Here is a 15,079-nt window from a genome sequence, read left to right as displayed (position 1 = left end):
CTCCAAGTCTGTCATATATTCAAGAATATTTTAGGGCCTCAGATGCCTCTGATGAGGTGGTTAGCACACAAAAGTTGCCTTTTGCCTTGTGTTTACAGCTTTGCACAACTCTGAATCCCACAAGTGGATGGTTTCAATCTCTCTTGATATGGATGACAGCAAAGCTGTCAAGGCATTATTACTTTGATATACAGTGCATCCAAAGGGCATCCAAAGGGAACACATAAAATGCCAGACTGTGGTCCTTGAACACAGAGAAGTGATGAAAGTGCCCGACTGTATACAACACCAGTGTGCAACGTTTTTGAATGGTCTATATGATTTAGAGTGCCACTCCATGATTTTACATTGTTTATGACATTTTAAAAGCTCCCTGCTTTTCTATCTCTGGCTTGCTGATGTATGCCAGTGCAGAAAGACCTCTACAGCACTACTTAACTTCCTAAAGGCTTTAGTGGAGCAAATAAACTCATATATCAAGGTGGTGAAGGGGTCAGGTAGTGTTAAAAACTATGGAGAAGGGGTAGGTCTTTAGGATGGATTTAAAGCTATGGTCGTGGGGTAGGATTCAACATCATCAGAAAGGTTATTTCAAGAGCTTGGGAGCATAGACAGAGAAAGTTCTGTCACCTTTAGATTTAAGAAAAGCAGAAGGAACACAAAGACAGTGAAGATGATCGAAGAGGTCTAGGAGGACAGTAAGTACTTAAAAGATCTTGAGGAGTTATTGAGGAGTTAAGCCATTTAAAGGTTGTATCAGCGATTGCAGGCCCAAAAAAGGCCCAAACATAAATGATCACATTCATCTAATCTTTCCTAACGATCCACTAGCTGCCCGCCCCATAAGAAGGCAGTCAAGAAAACGTGTCTCTGTAGGCAGCCTATGAGATCTGCACACAAAAACAATTGCTAACAAGTGTTGCCAACCACTCAAAGGCAAAATAAAGTGTTCCAACCAATAACCGACGAGATGCGCGTTCAGGAGAGTTTCAATTGCACGGGAGGGGAGGGGGGGGGAGTAGTGAGCTAGCTCTCTGTTTTGTTTGAACGTCAACAGAAGTGATGTTACACCGCCATCACTGATACAACCTCTAAAGCTTTGTAGACAAAAAGCAAAACTTTAGAATTAATTCTGTTTCACAGGAAGCCAGTACAGTTTAGCCAACTGTGGTGATATGTGGTCACGTTTCTTAGATGCAGTTTACAAATGGACCAGCTGGAGTCTGTTCAGGGAGGATTTAGTTAAACCTGCAGTAATCAAGCATTGAGGAGATAAAGGCATGGATACGAATTTCTAAATCACTGAAAGAGAGAAAAGACTTAGAGCCCTATCTCAGCGATCTAAAACGCATAGTCACTGGCGAATAGCTTAGGGGTTTGTCCAGTCCACTTTGGGGGTGGTTTTGTTATCAAGCGTTCTCTATCGTCTCGAGACCATCTCTCCACTCCGTTACATATTCCATTTGTATGGGAAATGGCCCCCCACCTGTTAAGGACCGTGGATAGGCTTTAAGACACACCAGCTCGCCGGGACACGAACCTATAAAACACCTGTGTTGGTGTGTAATCACTGATTGTTTGATCTCCACTGTTACGACCCATGGGTACCGCCTACAGTTCAGGTACAGATCGCCAAGATAGAGGCCTTAAGCTTTGCTATCATTTTCAGCTGGAAAAAGCTTCAAAGAGTCAAAGAGGAGTCTAGGAAAACACCTAGGTTCTTAACAACACTGTGATGATTAACAGACAGAGGGCCTTGCTTACAGTGTTGACAGTGCTTGGCGATCCAAAAATCATCACTTCTGTTTAGTTGTCATTTAGCTGTAAAAAAATGTTAGCCGTCAAATTCTTAATGTCATGTGTATTGATTAAAAATGGAGCCCAGGAGAAGTATAAAGAAAATAATAGAGGCCCTAAAATAGAACCCTGGGAGACACCACACTTGATAGGAACAGATGATGAGGAAGCATTACTTAAATGCATTGAAAAAATCTATCAGTTACACAAGATCTGAACCAATTTAATACAGTGCCTTGCAGAACCAACTTCAACTTCCAGGCGTTTTAAAAGGATCCCATGGTCAATGGTGTCAAAAGCAGTACTAAGATCTAGAAGGACCAGGAGTGCACAAGAGAGACAACAGAGAGCAGTATATCATTATGGACCGGTATTGAAAACTAGATTGAAACTTGTCAAGGATATTAGAGGTCTTTAAATAGGAAGAGACCTGTGACAGAATAAGTTTTTCTAAGTTTGATATCTTTAAGAGAAAGGGCAGTTTAGATATGGGCCTAGAATTTTTCAAATCCATGGGATCAAGGTTTGGCTTCTTCATACATAAAATGATCATGCATTTTCCTATGAGGCATTTCATTAGCATGTGGAAGAAAACATAGAAAAAGTGGTGTGCGCACAAGCATATGGCCTATGGTCTCATATTTTATGACTAAAGCATGACATTTTGTCTAGTGTTTCTAGAGATTGTAAACTTAATTTTCAGATGTGGAGCCACTTCAGATTTCACCTCTGGGGCCAGGCAGACTCAAAACAAATTTCACTCATTTTCAGGAGTAAAATATTATTGCAAGTCAATCTAGAATTTTACTGTGCAATCTAGAACTTCCATTAACTGCCATGGAAAATATTAGCACATTTTGAATTTAATGCCAGCAACACGTCTCAAAAAAGTTGGGACAGGGGCAAGAAAAGACTGGAAAAGTTGTGTAATGATAAAGACAACGAAAGGAGGAACATTTCACAACTACATAAAACATGAGCTAAAAAATGCTTCTTTTTTATATTCCTGTAACCTGGAACTTAGACTTGGACATTGTACAATGATGGTACTTGGTGGCCCTCACAAAAAAAAAAAAACATTCCCTTCACCCCGTCACCCTGTCCATTAGTGCAATTGTTGGTGCAATGGTTGCCTCAGCGACCATTAGGGTTTTTTATAATGGTATTATATCTGAAAATGTTCCAAGAATATGGCATCAGGGCAACAGCTGAGGCCAAAATAAGCATTTCTATTGTAATAAAACGGCATATTTGTGAACATGTACATTATTGTAATGGAGGAAATGAGGGAAAATGTAATGATAATGTCATTGACCCCCAGAGGCCAGATACAAAATGACTCCACGTCTAAAATTAAACCTTAGAGTGTGTAGATTATGTGGAAACTTTCATGCTTTAGTCATAAAATGCACAATTATTATGCTTATCAGCCGTACACTTACAACTATTGCTACTGGATTATGCACATATCATATTGTACATATTTGTCAAATATTGTCATATTTGTTCATACTGAATATCCATATTTATTCTCTTTTTATGATATTACTGTTAATACACTGCATATATCTATATTATTTTTACTACTCTTATAATGTTACTGCTACTACACTGCACATATACAGTATGTACATGTTTATCTGTTCTCATTGCATATCCATATCTATTCGGCTACACTAATACATTGCACATATTTATATTTAAATTTAATGTACATTACTGTAAACCATAACTGTAAACTACTGTTTACACTGTTTACACTATATGTCCAGGGGTGTAGTGGGCGTTGGACGCGGGGGAACGCCGTCCCCCCACTTCTTGGAGCATTGTTTTGAGCATTTTAATAAGCATTTATTAATATAACAAGTGTTGTTACCAGTGGTAACAACGCATCCCGCAAACGTCTCCAATTAGGCCTCTTTGTCCTAAATTTCGTTACAAGAATGACCTTGATGCTGTAGCACTCCACCATGCGTCAAGACATTAAAAACTACACAGCTCGTCGTTCCGCGTTACCCGAAAGTAGCTAGAAAGTGGCTAGAAAACCATAGATTATACAACTGCCTGTATCCGAATCTAGCAAGTACCTTCATGGCCCTTCGTTTGTGTTTTGCAGAAAGCAGGTAGGCTAATCCAGTGGTCAAAATGACACTAAGCATGTGTGAGTAATAAGAGTGATTTTTACAGAGGGAGCTCCAATAAGGCTATTTAACCATAAGTAATGACCCAACGGTGAACCTGAACAACTTTCGGAAAAACTTACGATTGGCAGCTACTTTCATCCAAACAAAAACTTTTCAAATGACTGGCACTTGCTTGCCCAGTGTTCTTTCTGTTATTTTTTTGTTTTGTTTTATTGACTGTGCACCTCTGCATTTTATTCATTTGCAATGACATTCATATGACGCCCCCTCAAACTACAGTGCCCACACAGCGTGTTGAATATGCGTGTGAATCCTGCTTGTGCTATTGTTATTGCCATCGTTTACGTGTGGTAATGAATGAAGCCATGCCGCGGCATGCGTCAAGGAGATTAGACTACACTAGTTTACATAGGCTACTCTACATTATGGTTTGTCTGTTTATTATATGATACAACAAAATGAAAAGCTACAGACCATAGACTTTGGTGGAAAAGTGTAGTTTGGGTGAAGACATTAGGCTACATTTTGAAGCTAATCCATGTCATTTAATTGTTTTTTTTATTCAGTTTCATGTTCACAAAAGCTGGTAACAATTTGGCCTTGGCCTTACGCACCGATTAAGACACACCAGCTCGCCGGGACACGAACCTATAAAACACCTGTGTTGGTGTGTAATCACTGATTGTTTGATCTCCACTGTTACGACCCATGGGTACCGCCTACAGTTCAGGTACAGATCGCCAAGATAGAGGCCTTAAGCTTTGCTATCATTTTCAGCTGGAAAAAGCTTCAAAGAGTCAAAGAGGAGTCTAGGAAAACACCTAGGTTCTTAACAACACTGTGATGATTAACAGACAGAGGGCCTTGCTTACAGTGTTGACAGTGCTTGGCGATCCAAAAATCATCACTTCTGTTTAGTTGTCATTTAGCTGTAAAAAAATGTTAGCCGTCAAATTCTTAATGTCATGTGTATTGATTAAAAATGGAGCCCAGGAGAAGTATAAAGAAAATAATAGAGGCCCTAAAATAGAACCCTGGGAGACACCACACTTGATAGGAACAGATGATGAGGAAGCATTACTTAAATGCATTGAAAAAATCTATCAGTTACACAAGATCTGAACCAATTTAATACAGTGCCTTGCAGACCAACTTCAACTTCCAGGCGTTTTAAAAGGATCCCATGGTCAATGGTGTCAAAAGCAGTACTAAGATCTAGAAGGACCAGGACTGCACAAGAGAGTCAACAGAGAGCAATATATCATTATGGACCGGTATTGAAAACTAGATTGAAACTTGTCAAGGATATTAGAGGTCTTTAAATAGGAAGAGACCTGTGACAGAATAAGTTTTTCTAAGTTTGATATCTTTAAGAGAAAGGGCAGTTTAGATATGGGCCTAGAATTTTTCAAATCCATGGGATCAAGGTTTGGCTTCTTCATACATAAAATGATCATGCATTTTCCTATGAGGCATTTCATTAGCATGTGGAAGAAAACATAGAAAAAGTGGTGTGCGCACAAGCATATGGCCTATGGTCTCATATTTTATGACTAAAGCATGACATTTTGTCTAGTGTTTCTAGAGATTGTAAACTTAATTTTCAGATGTGGAGCCACTTCAGATTTCACCTCTGGGGCCAGGCAGACTCAAAACAAATTTCACTCATTTTCAGGAGTAAAATATTATTGCAAGTCAATCTAGAATTTTACTGTGCAATCTAGAACTTCCATTAACTGCCATGGAAAATATTAGCACATTTTGAATTTAATGCCAGCAACACGTCTCAAAAAAGTTGGGACAGGGGCAAGAAAAGACTGGAAAAGTTGTGTAATGATAAAGACAACGAAAGGAGGAACATTTCACAACTACATAAAACATGAGCTAAAAAATGCTTCTTTTTTATATTCCTGTAACCTGGAACTTAGACTTGGACATTGTACAATGATGGTACTTGGTGGCCCTCACAAAAAAAAAAAAAAACATTCCCTTCACCCCGTCACCCTGTCCATTAGTGCAATTGTTGGTGCAATGGTTGCCTCAGCGACCATTAGGGTTTTTTATAATGGTATTATATCTGAAAATGTTCCAAGAATATGGCATCAGGGCAACAGCTGAGGCCAAAATAAGCATTTCTATTGTAATAAAACGGCATATTTGTGAACATGTACATTATTGTAATGGAGGAAATGAGGGAAAATGTAATGATAATGTCATTGACCCCCAGAGGCCAGATACAAAATGACTCCACGTCTAAAATTAAACCTTAGAGTGTGTAGATTATGTGGAAACTTTCATGCTTTAGTCATAAAATGCAAAATTATTATGCTTATCAGTCGTACACTTACAACTATTGCTACTGGATTATGCACATATCATATTGTACATATTTGTCAAATATTGTCATATTTGTTCATACTGAATATCCATATTTATTCTCTTTTTATGATATTACTGTTAATACACTGCATATATCTATATTATTTTTACTACTCTTATAATGTTACTGCTACTACACTGCACATATACAGTATGTACATGTTTATCTGTTCTCATTGCATATCCATATCTATTCGGCTACACTAATACATTGCACATATTTATATTTATATTTAATGTACATTACTGTAAACCATAACTGTATACTACTGTTTACACTGTTTACACTATATGTCCAGGGGTGTAGTGGGCGTTGGACGCGGGGGAACGCCGTCCCCCCACTTCTTGGAGCATTGTTTTGAGCATTTTAATAAGCATTTATTAATATAACAAGTGTCTTTACCAGTGGTAACAACGCATCACGCAAACGTCTCCAATTAGGCCTCTTTGTCCTAAAATTCGTTACAAGAATGACCTTGATGCTGTAGCACTCCACCATGCGTCAAGACATTAAAAACTACACAGCTCGTCGTTCCGCGTTACCCGAAAGTAGCTAGAAAGTGGCTAGAAAACCATAGATTATACAACTGCCTGTATCCGAATCTAGCAAGCACCTTCATGGTCCTTCGTTTGTGTTTTGCAGAAAGCAGGTAGGCTAATCCAGTGGTCAAAATGACACTAAGCATGTGTGAGTAATACGAGTGATTTTTACAGAGGGAGCTCCAATAAGGCTATTTAACCATAAGTAATGACCCAACGGTGAACCTGAACAACTTTCGGAAAAACTTACGATTGGCAGCTATACTTTCATCCAAACAAAAACTTTTCAAATGACTGGCACTTGCTTGCCCAGTGTTCTTTCTGTTATTTTTTTGTTTTGTTTTATTGACTGTGCACCTCTGCATTTTATTCATTTGCAATGACATTCATATGACGCCCCCTCAAACTACAGTGCCCACACAGCGTGTTGAATATGCGTGTGAATCCTGCTTGTGCTATTGTTATTGCCATCGTTTACGTGTGGTAATGAATGAAGCCACGCCGCGGCATGCGTCAAGGAGATTAGACTACACTAGATTACATAGGCTACTCTACATTATGGTTTGTCTGTTTATTATATGATACAACAAAATGAAAAGCTACAGACCATAGACTTTGGTGGAAAAGTGTAGTTTGGGTGAAGACATTAGGCTACATTTTGAAGCTAATCCATGTCATTTAATTGTTTTTTTTATTCAGTTTCATGTTCACAAAAGCTGGTAACAATTTGGCCTTGGCCTTACGCACCGATGTATGTGGAGGTGCGAGTGTGACAGTTTTTGCAATGACGTCATTAAAATAGCGTCCCCCCACTTTAAAAATCCCCACTACACCACTGTATATGTCTTATACTGTTTATACTGCACCACCTGTCTATACGGTGTATATCACATTTCTCTTTTCTGCTTTTTTGCACTTCTGGTTAAATGCAAACTGCATTTTGTTGTCTCTGTACTTGTACTCTGCACAATGACAATAAAGTTTAATCTAATCTATCTCATCTAATCTAATCTAATCTAATGGAGATAAGATATCTCAGGCTAATGGCAAACACTGTAGATTATGGCCAAATTGCAACAAAGATGTAGTCATTTTGTAGATATAGTCTAGATGTAGCCAAATTGAAACTGACTGCTGGCAATGGGTGTAAAGCAGATGAAGTCATGGGTGTGTAGGGATGGAGCATTATACTGGGATTGATTGATTGATTGATGGATACAACTGCAGTATCTACATGGATAGAAACTTTTGTGACAAGGGGATTGTGTTTCCTTGATGTGGATGAGTAAATAGGTTATAGTTGTAAGGGTTTTCCCTGTGTGTACCTTTTGATTTTGTATTCCTTTGTGTTTCCTATTGTCTTTGTTACTTCCTGTGTCGTGTGCCATGTGTTCCTTTGTTTGTTTTGCCATGTGTCTCTGTTCCACATACATGTGCCTCTGCCCCTCACCTGTATAGGGTTGCCACAAATCCATTCAAAAAGTGAAACTTGTATAATGTATACATTCATTCCACACAGACTGATATATTTCAAGTGTTTATTTCTTTTAATGATTTTGAATAGACCTCTGTAGTTCGCCTACAAAAAAAACCCAAAACGGCCATCTTTGTCCATATAAGGAGATCCGGTTGTTAATTGAAGCTAACTACCTATGGCAAGTTGCATTGCAAGTTAGCTCTGGGGTAGCAAAAATCTAAGTGTGCCGCCTTCACGTACCGGAGATCAAAGTATCCACTCGAAGGCAGAGGACAAAAGTGTGTTCAGGAAAACGTCTGCATTTCAGACTTTTTCATCCCCGCGAGAGTTTAACAGGTGCGATAATTCAAAATCCCCATGTTATTTTCCCATAGGAAAAATCGCCAGATACTGGATGTCAAAGATGGCAGCTTTTTTGTAGGTGAACTTCAGAGGTGACGTAAGCCCATGTAAAGTGAATGGGATGCATCTCCAGCACTGCAACGCAAACAGCTGTGTGTAGAGGCCGTTACGGCTCCTACACACAGCTGCATGCATCGCGCTGCTGGAGACGCATCCCATTCACTTTACATGGGCTCACGTGATCCGTTGCCGAACTGAATTGTGGGTCCGTTGCATCGCGTTTCTCCCTCCGCTCGCGTTGAGAAGTTCAGCTGTTGCTGCACCAACAGAGGGCACCGGCCAATCAAGCCAATCTACGGACGACAGCAACCAATCACATTACGGTTTTACTTCAAGTCATTTGCAGTAAACGCAGCTGTGTGTAGGAGCCGTTAGGCCCTAGTCATCAAGCAGCTGTCGACCAATTCAACACACCTCACATAGGTGGCTGTTTACTCGGCCGCTCCTGCGCTCAAATTTGCATCAGGTCGCTCCAATCAATTTCGCTCCCCTGCTTCACTTAAAAATCATCCTGCTCCAGTGAAATTGCTCCACCATAAAATACAAGCCGAATGGTCACCTTAAACAGACAACTTAAATCCCAAAGAACTAAGAGCAACGGCAATTTCACTCATAGAACATTTATTTTAAAATGCAACACCGATAGTACATCAACGAACAAGCTTGGCAACGTCAATACTCATAAGCATATATAACTAAAGGGATCAGTGGGATTAATTGCCTAAAGAATATAGGCCTAGCATCTAAGTTTTACTTTCATCCTTCTACTTCATATGAAGCATATTCAAATTACTCACGTTTTTCTTTGCTCTCCTTAGCACACTCTCATGTTTCACGCAAAATGTTGTTTGTAGGAATAATACACTTGTATGACTTATCAGTTTCCTTTCTAAAATATTTAGCAAACTCCATCCCCACTCACTAGCTCTGATCTGTCGTTTACAATCGCTCATCCACTCGTCACTTTGTGTCAGAAATTAGCGGAGGATAAACTCGCCCTTACGCATCTGTTGGTCTCGAGGCATGCGGGCCATCTTATTACACATAGCATCTCGTCAGAATTTCAAAGAAATCTTTCCGACAAACTTAAAAATAACATGTTTAAAATAAATAGTGCATATTTTGCAGAAATTCAATTCAATTCTAATTTACTTTTGATTATTATAATTGCCACCCACTGACCTTTCTTGGTATGGCTGTAGTATCTGTAGTCTCAGTATGCTATACAAGCAATACTGTAAGTATGCAGGTACGTCAGTGACTAGTTAAAAGCAGGGACGGATTAATGAACAGTCCTACCAGGCCCAGGGTCCCAGGAACTCTGGTGCTCTACACAAAGATGCTACTGTAATATAGGCTTGTATTGGGTTTTTTCATCTCATGTCTGAATGATGTCCATTTATATCCACAAAAGTCAGAATCTATCATCTAAGGTACTATTTATCAAACTCTTCTCCCAGGGAACACACCCCTGGATGCCGCTTGACAATTATGTTGATCAGGGCATATATCTTGGTTTAGGGGCCCGCCCAGGGAAAAAGGTTCAGGCTCAGGATTTTTTTCTACCATTACCCCTATATTTATCTCTATGGCTCTGCTGCCGTTGAGTGTCAGTAGGTCAGCATAGTCCATATTAAGACGTTAAGACTGCTCCTCTAAACAATTCCCAATAGCTTAGTCTGTAGGCCTAACTGTTGATTATTAACTGGGGTGATATTAAATCATGAATATGAAAACTGACATTGGTCTTGGTCTCGACTCTGTCTCGACTCCTAAAGGACTCGGTCTCGGACTTGCTTTCTCAAAGACTCGGTCTTGACTCGGACTCGACCTATATTTGAAAACCAACGGACTCGGTCTCGACCCTTCAAAGACTCGGTCTTGACTCGGACTCGGCATAGGCGGTCTCGTCCCCATCACTAGTTCACAGAGCTCTGTGTCCAAGCAGATTAATAGAGAGGCAAAGGGAAAGAAAAGATGTGGTAGAAAAAAGTGTACAAGCAATAGGGATAACCGCACCCTGGCGAGGATTGTGAAACAAAACCTATTCAAAAATGTGGGGGAAATTCACAAAGAGTGGACTACAGCTGGAGTCAGTGCTTCAAGAACCACCACGCACAGACGTATGCAAGACATGGGTTTTAAGCTCTTGAACAAGAGACAGCGTCAGAAGTGTCTTGTCTGGTCTATAGACAAAAAGGACTGGACTGCTGCTGAGTGGTCCAGTTATGTTCTCTGATGAAAGTAAATTTTGCATTGATTGGAAATCAAGGTCCCAGTCTGGCGGAAGAGAGGAGAGGCACAGATTCAGTCACTCTTTTGATCCCATGAGGGAAATTTGGTCTCTGCATTTATCCCAATCCGTGAATTAGTGAAACACACTCAGCACACAGTGAACACACAGTGAGGTGAAGCACACACTAATCCCGGCGCAGTGAGCTACCTGTAACAACAGCAGCGCTCGGGGAGCAGTGAGGGGTTAGGTGCCTTGCTCAAGGGCACTTTAGCCGTGCCTACTGGTCAGGGTTTGAACTGGCAACCCTCCGGTTACAAGTCCGAAGCGCTAACCAGTAGGCCCAACCTGGTCTCATTAGGGAAACGTTCCCCTGGGAACGTTTTGGCGAACCCAGCCAAACGTTCCACCAGACACGTTTCTGAGGTGCAAACTAGCCAAGCAACCCAGCGGGGGTGCTAAAGAGAGACGTTTAGACGTTGCTTACTACAGTTAGGTCTGGTCAAACTAAATTGTAGCTTACACAAGCTCAGCAGTATTCTTTGGTTAGCAAATCAAAGTTTTGGATTAATAGTGCCTATATCTCGCTACGTTTCACAAAATATAAGGGCACAAACCCTGAACTGCCGTCTATGGTTAGCTGCCACATCTTGGTGGGTTTTTTTTTTCGCGAGCAACCCGGGGGATTTTAGCTCAATTGTCAACACGCTCGACTTCCGCTCCGAGGGGCAGCTGTTCGCAGGTTCAAATCCAGCTGTGTGCAGGGCCGAGCCGTGCAATTCAACCCAACGCACGAAGACCAGAGGACCAGGCTGCGCAGACTGGGCTTGCGACGAAGACTCAGCACACAGCCGGATTCGGAAACGTGTCTGGTGGAACGTTTGGCTGGGTTTGCCAAAACGTTCCCAGGGGAACGTTTTCCTAATGAGACCAGGTTGAGTAGGCCACGGCTGCCCCCACCCTACTGCATACTGTATCACCCTAGCTCTCAGGAAACAGAGATGGCTGTGATGTTGATAAATGCTATCACTGGTTAAGAATGTCTTCTGTCTACCAAACCAGATGAGCTGAACTCGTTGGTGTGGAGAATTAATGTCCTGTAGCACTGGAAGCACTGGCTGGGGTGGCTACTGAACCCATTGACATTTCTGATTAGAAAATCAAACATGCAAGCTACTTACACACACACTCTCTTGTGATTTACAACAGGAGAGGCTTGTAAATGTCAAGAGGGGTTTTTCACGTCAGTTTAAATCAAATATTGGATTAGAGATACTGTATATTAGGCCCCATTGTTGCTGCAGTTATTATGAGATATATAAATGTAGATATTACATTACATTACATTTGGCAGACGCTTTTATAGCCAAAGCGACTAACAACATGGTAAACAGTTTAAGTTTTAGAGCAATTCTCAACAATTTTAGGACAATTTAAAAAACATTAGAGTACAGTAAGAATAAGTGCATCAGTGAGTGCTGTTTTTAACAGTTACTTGTCAGTTTAAGACGGCTGGTGAGTGCTAGGATCAGTTGACTTGTTGTAAGTGTTGCTATGAGAGGAGATGTTCTCTAAAGAGCTGGGTCTTCAGGAGTTTTTTGAAAATGGAGAAGGATGTCCCTGCCCTTGTAGGAACTGGCAGTGTGTTCCACCAACGAGGAACAACAGATGAGAAAAGTTTGGATTGGCTTGAGCGTACCGGTGGTAGAGCTAGACGTCGTTCGTCAGAGGAGCGCAGCGGTCTGGAGGTAGTGTAAGTCTGTATGAGGGCATTCAAGTAGGTGGGAACAGCACCGGAGACTACTTTGTAGGCAAGCGTTAGAGCCTTGAATTTGATGCGGGCCGCCATAGGTAGCCAGTGTAGCTGGATGAGCAGCGGGGTAACATGTGCCCTTTTGGGTTGGTTGTAGACCAGGCGCGCCGCCGCGTTCTGGATCATCTGAAGTGGTTTCACTGCGCAGGCTGGGAGACCTGTCAGGAGGGCATTGCAGTAGTCGAGTCGTGAGATGACTATTGCCTGAATCAGAAGTTGGGTAGCATCTTGAGTCAAGTAATGGCGGCCTTACATTGTACGATTTTGGCCTGTTTTCACAGTCGGCGACTAAATTTCCAAAGTCGGACAGAAATCATGGGAGTTGTACTGGAATCGCGGCGCGCTCCCGTCAACTAGATCGTTAAGTGTAAGGTGCCAATCTTAGCGGTTTTAAGTCAGTCGGAGTCAGTCCTTTTCTAGTTTTGCCGTTACGACAATATCAAACATGTTTGATATTATCGCAAGTCTTTCTAGTCGTGGCTCATGCAAATAGTGACGTGAACTATAAAAACCAATAGTGACCTCTCTCCAACACCAAACAGGAAGGGGCAAATATAGGCGACAGCTGTAGCCTATAATTATTTGTTATTCTTACAATATTTGTCATTTCTTATACATTTTTATTTGGCTCTTCCACGTGACAGAACAACTCTATATCGATTAGGGATGTCACGCATGAAACAATACTGCAGAAACACGAAAATACAACTTTGAGTTTAGTAGGCTATCATTTCAGTTCCTGTTTATCTATTGCACGATGGGTAATAATTTAAAGGAATCTAGTTGCAGTCTTGTAAATAGTGACCCTGCAAGATCCCTAGTCATTGCAAAATCATAGTCTGTGACTTAAAACCTCTACTACTTGTCTTTAGATGTGAGAGGGTCTGAGACTGTAGTCTTTCAAAAATCTTTTCCAAATCTTTGCAAATCTTTCCAAAGTCTGTCAGTGTAAGGAGGGCTTAAGTCCTGATTTTCCGTATGTTGTAGAGTGCGAAACGGCATGACCGGGCGACTGAGGCAACATGATCTGAGAAGTTTAGTTGGTTGTCGAGAACAACTCAGGGAGTCAAATTTGATGTTGATGTCGTGGTGTATGGTAGGTTTAGCTGGGAGGACCAGCAGTTCAGTCTTTGAGAGGTTCAGCTGGAGGTGGTGTGCCTTCATCCATGTAGCTATGTCTGAGAGGCAATCCGAGATCCGTGCTGAAACCAAGGGGTCATCAGGTGGAAAGGACAGATAGAGCTGTGTGTCGTCTGCATAGCAGTGGTATGAGAAGCCATGCGAATGGATAATCTGTCCCAAGGAGGTGGTGTAGATAGCAAAGAGAAGGGGGCCCAGCACTGAGCCCTGGGGGACCCCTGTGGTGAGATGGTGAGGTGCAGATAGCTGACCAAGCCATGAAACGTTAAACGAGCGTCCTGTGAGGTAGGATTCAAACCAGGAGAGAGCAGAACCGGAGATTCCCATGTTAGCGAGTATAGAGAGAAGGATGCGGTGATTAACCGTGTCAAAAGCAGCCGATAAGTCAAGCAGAATGAGTACTGATGACCGAGCGGTCGCCCTGGCTTCTTTTAAGGCTTCTGTTACAGACAGCAGAGCCGTTTCGGTAGAGTGGACTTTTGAACCCAGACTGATTTGGATCCAGAAGGTTGTTCTGTGAAAGGAAGTCAGAGACCTGTTTGGAGACTGCTCGTTCAATGCCTTTGGATAGGAAAGGCAGGAGTGAGACAGGGCGGTAGTTCTCGACTTGAGCAGGGTTGAGAGAAGCTTTCTTAAGTAACGGTGTTACCCGGGCCATTTTGAACGCTGTTGGAAATGGGCCGGAGGTTAGCGAGGCATTGATCACATGTGTGATAGCTGGAGCGATGGTCGGGCTGATGGACTGAAGTAGGCTTGTAGGTATAGGGTCCAGCGAGCATGTGGTAGGACGGCTGCATGTCAGGAGTCTAGATACTTCACTCTCGGAGAGAGGCGTGAATGCTGAAAAAGATGTTCCAGTAGTCCCTAGAGGTTGTAGGAGTGCGGTATCTGAGTCAGATGCGTTGAGTGGGCATGTAGAGAATTGACTGCTGATTGCCGCCACTTTGTTTGTAGAAAATGAGGCGAGGGTATCTGCAGTAAGGCTGGATGGAGGAGGAGGCAGCTGAGGGTTGAGTAGCGATTTGAAGGTTGAGAAAAGTTTTCGAGTGTCTGTAGCGCTGTTGATTTTGTCATTGTAGAAGGCCGTCTTAGCAGCAGTGATGCTGGCTGAGAAGGAGGTCAGGAGTGTCTGGTAGTTTTTGAGGTCGTCGGTT

Source organism: Alosa pseudoharengus, unplaced genomic scaffold (assembly GCF_046254945.1).
Source record: "Alosa pseudoharengus isolate Yale_2024_CS ecotype anadromous, Long Island Sound unplaced genomic scaffold, YU_APseudo_1.1 YU_APseudo_1.1_scf_5, whole genome shotgun sequence".
Lineage (NCBI taxonomy): Eukaryota > Metazoa > Chordata > Actinopteri > Clupeiformes > Clupeidae > Alosa > Alosa pseudoharengus.
This window is presented reverse-complemented; position numbering follows the sequence as displayed.